The sequence below is a fragment of the Arachis hypogaea genome, chromosome 9 (genome assembly GCF_003086295.3).
Source record: "Arachis hypogaea cultivar Tifrunner chromosome 9, arahy.Tifrunner.gnm2.J5K5, whole genome shotgun sequence".
NCBI classification, from domain to species: domain Eukaryota; kingdom Viridiplantae; phylum Streptophyta; class Magnoliopsida; order Fabales; family Fabaceae; genus Arachis; species Arachis hypogaea.
Window position 1 is genome coordinate 38,514,052 of NC_092044.1, and position 5,388 is coordinate 38,519,439.

The following is a 5,388-nucleotide window of genomic DNA, read 5'->3' on the forward strand; positions in this document are numbered from 1 at the left end:
AAAATCAAAAATATTTTTTGTTTCTCGTTTGAGTCTTGAGTCAATTTTTAAGTTTGGTGTTAATTGCATGTTTTAAAAATTCTTATGCATTTTTCGAAAAATTCATGCATTCATAGTGTTCTTCATGATCTTCAAGTTGTTCTTGGTAAATCTTCTTGTTTGATCTTGATGTTTTCTTGTTTTGTGTCTTTTATTATTTTTCATATGCATTTTTGCATTCATAGTATCCATGCATTAAAGAATTCTAAGTTTGGTGTCTTGCATGTTTTTTTTTGCATCAAAAATTTTTCAAAAATATGTTCTTGATGTTCATCATGATCTTCAAAGTGTTCTTGGTGTTCATCTTGACATTCATAGTGTTCTTGCATGCATCATGAGTTTTGATTCATAATTTTCATGTTGTGAGTCATTTTTGTTGTTTTTCTCTCTCATCATTAAAAATTCAAAAATAAAAAAAATATTTTTTTCCTTATTTCTCTCCTAATTTTCGAAAATTTGAGTTGACTTAGTCAAAAAATTTTAAAATTAGTTGTTTCTCATAAGTCAAGTCAAATTTTTTATTTTAAAAATCCTATCTTTTCAAAAAATTTTTTCAAAAATCAAATCTTTTTCATTTTTATCTTATTAATCTCGAAAATTTTAAAATATTTTTTCAAAAATCTTTTTCTTAATTTTATTTTTATTTTCAAAAATTATGCTAACAATTAATGTGATTGGTTCAAAAATTTGAAGTTTGTTACTTTCTTGTTAAGAAAGGTTCAATCTTTAAATTCTAGAATCTGATCTTTTAGTTTCTTGTTAGTCAAGTAATTAATTTTAATTTCAAAAACTAAATCTATCTTATCTTATCTTTTATATCATATCTTTTTCAAAATTTTATCTTTTTCAAAAATTTGAGTTTTAAAATATCTTATCTAACCTCTTATCTTCTTATCTTTTCAAATTTGATTTTAATATCTTTTTCAACTAACTAATTAACTTTTTGTTTGTTTCTTATCTTTTTCAAAACCACCTAACTACTTCTCCCTCTCTAATTTTCGAAAATATCTTCCCCTTTCTCAAAATTATTCTTAAATTAATTAATTGTTTCAATTTTTTAATTTTAATTTTATTTCTTATCTTAATTCTCGAAAATTATAAACTCCTTTTCAAAAATTATTTTCGAAATTCTTTCCCTCTCCTCTTCTTCTATTTATTTATTTACTAACACTTCTCTTCACCTCTCTTCATCTCAAATCACTACCCTTATCCTCACCCTTCTGTTTGGATTCTCCTTTCTTTATTCCCTTTCTTCTTTTACTAACAATAAGGAACCTCTTTACTGTGACATAGAGGATTCCTCTTCTCTTCTTTTCTTGTTCTCTTTTCTTTCATACGAGAAGGAACAAGAAAAAAGCATTCTTGTTGAAGCTGACCCTGAACCTGAAAGGACTCTGAAGAGGAAACTAAGAAAAGCCAAATTACAACAATCCAGAGACAACCTTACTGAAATTTTCGAACAAGAAAAGGAGATGGCAGTCGAACCCAACAACAATAATGCAAGAAGGATGCTTGGTGATTATACTACACCTACTTCCAAGTTTGATGGAAGAAGCATCTCAATTCCTGCCATTGGAGCAAACAATTTTGAGCTGAAACCTCAACTAGTTGCTCTAATGCAACAAAACTGCAAGTTTCATGGACTTCCATCAGAATATCCCTATCAGTTTTTAATTGAGTTCTTGCAGATCTGTGAGACTGTAAAGACGAATGGAGTAGATCCTGAAGTCTACAGGCTCATGCTTTTCCCTTTTGCTATAAGAGACAAAGCTAGAACATGGTTGGATTCACAACCTAAGGATAGCCTGGACTCTTGGGATAAGCTGGTAACGGCCTTCTTGGCTAAGTTCTTTCCCCCTCAAAAGCTGAGCAAGCTTAGAGTGGATGTTCAGACCTTCAAACAAAAAGATGGTGAATCCCTCTATGAAGCTTGGGAAAGATACAAGTAGATGACCAAAAGATGTCCTTCTGACATGTTTTCAGAATGGACCATGATAGATATATTCTATTATGGTCTATCTGAGTTCTCTAAGATGTCACTAGACCATTCTACAAGTAGATCCATTCACCTAAAGAAAACGCCTGCAGAAGCTTAAGAACTTATTGACATGGTTGCAAATAACCAGTTAATGTACACTTCTGAGAGAAATTCCGTAAATAATGGGATGCCTCAAAGGAAGGGAGTTCTTGAAATTGATGCTCTGAATGCCATATTGGCTCAGAACAAAGTGTTGACTCAGCAAGTCAACATGATTTCTCAAAGTCTGAATGGATGGAAAAATGCATCCAACAGTACTAAAAAGACATCTTCTGAAGAAGAAGCTTATGATCCTGAAAACCCTGCAATGGCAGAGGTAAATTACATGGGCGAACCTTATGGAAACACCTATAATTCATCATGGAGAAATCATCTGAATTTCTCATGGAAGGATCAACAAAAGCCTCAACAAGGCTTTAATAATGGTGAAAGAAATAGGCTCAGCAATATCAAGCCTTATCCATCATCTTCTCAGCAACTGACAGAGAATTATGAACAGAATACCTCTAACTTAGCAAACTTAGTCTCTGATCTGTCTAAGGCCACTTTAAGTTTCATGAATGAAACAAGGTCCTCCATCAGAAATCTGAAGGCACAAGTGGGCCAACTGAGTAAGAAAATCACTGAAACCCCTCCTAGTACTCTCCCAAGCAATACAGAAGAGAATCCAAAGAGAGAGTGCAAGGCCATTGATATAGTCAATATGGCCGAATGCAAGGAGGAAGGGGAGGACGTGAATCCCAATGAGGAAGATCTCATGGGACGTCTCCCAACCAAGAAGGAGTTCCCTATTGAGGACCCAAAGGAATCTGAGGTTCACATAGAGACCATAGAAATTCCATTAAACCTCCTTCTGCCATTCATGAGCTCTGAAGACTATTCTTCCTCTGAAGTGGATGAAGATGTAACTGGAGAGCAAGTTGCTCAATATTTAGGAGCTATCATGAAGCTCAATGCCAAGTTGTTTGGTAATGAGACTTGGGAAGGTGAACCTCCCTTGCTCATTAGTGAACTAGATACATGGGTTCAGCAAACATTACCTCAAAAGAGACAAGATCCTGGCAAATTCTTAATACCCTATACCATAGGCACCATGACCTTTAACAAGGCTCTATGTGACCTGGGGTCAAGCATAAATCTTATGCCACTCTCTGTAATGGAGAAACTAGGGATCATTGAGGTACAGCCTGCCATATTCTCATTACAAATGGCAGACAAGTCAGTAAGACAAGCTTATGGATTGGTAGAGGACGTGTTAGTGAAGGTTGAAGGCCTTTACATCCCTGCTGCTTTCATAATCTTAGACACTAGGAAGGAGGAGGATGAATGCATCATCCTTGGAAGACCTTTTCTAGCCATAGCAGGAGCTGTGATTGATGTTGACAGAGGAGAGCTAGTCCTTCAATTGAATGGGGACTACCTTGTGTTTAAGACCCAAGGGTGTTCTTCTATAAACATGGAAAAGAGGCACAATAAGCTTCTCTCAATACAGAGTCAAACAAAGCCCCCAAAATCAAACTCTAAGTTTGGTGTTGGGAGGCCACAACCAAACTCTAAGTTTGGTGTTGAGAAGCCCCCACATTCAAACTCTAAGTTTGGTGTTGAGATGCCCTCATCATGCTCTAAACATTTGTGAGGCTCCATGAGAGCCATTGTCAAGCTAGTGACATTAAAGAAGCGCTTGTTGGGAGGCAACCCAATTTTTATTTATCTAATTTTATTTTTTTATTTTAATGTTATTTTATGTTTTATTAGGTTCATGATCATGTGGAGTCACGAAAAAAATACAAAAATTAAAAATAGAATAAAAAACAGCAGAAGAAAAATCACACCCTGGAGGAAGGACTTACTGGCATTTAAACGCCAGTAAGGAGCATCTGGCTGGCGTTCAACGCCAGAACAGAGCATGGATCTGGCGTTGAACGCCAGAAACAAGCAACATCCTGGCGTTTGAACGCCAGGAATATACCCTGAGGAAAGCTGGCACTGAACGCCAGGAAGAAGCATGGAACTGGCGTTCAACGCCAGAAACATACTGCAATTGGGCGTTGAACGCCGAAAATGAGCATCACTTCGGCGTTTAAACGCCAGAATTGTATGCTAAGGCATTATACATGCCTAATGGGTGTAGGGATGTAAATCCTTGACACCCTAGGATCTGTGGATCCTACAGGATCACCTCAGGATCTGTGGACCCCACAGGATCTCCACCCACCTCAACTCACCTTCTCTCTTCTTCACCAATCACCTCAATCTCTCTTCCCATCACCCCTTCACCACTCACATCCATCCATCTCTTCCCCACCCAATCCCACCCATATGGCCGAAACATACACATCTCTCCATCTCCTCCATATCTTCTTCCATTCTTTCTTCTTTTGTTCGAGGGCGAGCAACATTTTAAGTTTGGTGTGGTAAAAGCATAGCTTTTTGTTTTTCCATAACCATTGATGGCACCTAAGGCCAGAGAAATGTCTAGAAAGAGGAAAGGGAAGACAAAAGCTTCTACCTCCAAGTCATTGGAGATGGAGAGATTCATCTAAAGGGTCTATAGCTCAGTGGTAGAACATTTGACTGCAAATCAAGAGATCCTTAAGATACCTTAGGGGATAAATTTTCCTCCACACAATTATTGGGAGCAACTAAGGATAGGAGCACCAAAATCACTAGGGATCATGCAACAAAAGCAAGGAAGAAACATAGAGGAGCTCAAAGAGCACCATTGGTCCTTCAAGAAGGCGCCACCCTCACTAAGGTGGACTCATTCCTTGTTCTTATTTTCTCTGCTTTTCGGTTTTTATGTTATATGTTTATCTATGTTTTGTGTCTCTACTTCATGATCATTAGTAGTTAGTAACTATGTCTTAAAGCTATAAATAATTCCATTAATCCTTCACCTCTCTTAAATGAAAAATGTTTCTAATTCAAAAGAACAAGAAGTACATGATTTCGAATTTATCCTTGAATTTAGTTTAGTTATATTGATGTGGTGACAATACTTTTTGTTCTCTGAATGAATGCTTGAACAGTGCATATTTTTGATCTTGTTGTTTATGAATGTTAAAATTATTGGCTCTTGAAAGAGTGATGAATAAGTGAAATGTTATTGATGATCTGAAAAATCATAAATTTAATTCTTGAAGCAAGAAAAAGTAGTGAAAAAGCAAAAGGCTTGCGAAAAAAAAAGGTGGCAAAAAAATAGAAAGAAAAAGAAAAAGCAAGCAGAAAAAGCCAATAGCTCTTAAAACCAAAAGGCAAGGGTAAAAAGGATCCAAGGCTTTGAGCATCAATGGATAGGAGGGCCCAAGGAA

General features: G+C 36.3%; 1 non-coding gene across 1 annotated transcript; it reads right to left on the minus strand.

Moving 5' to 3' along the window:
• Positions 1-1,910: 1,910 nt before the first annotated feature.
• Positions 1,911-2,014, minus strand: LOC112713870 (small nucleolar RNA R71). The gene has a single exon (XR_003158830.1). It is a non-coding gene; the product is annotated as a small nucleolar RNA R71 (small nucleolar RNA).
• Positions 2,015-5,388: the final 3,374 nt, after the last annotated feature.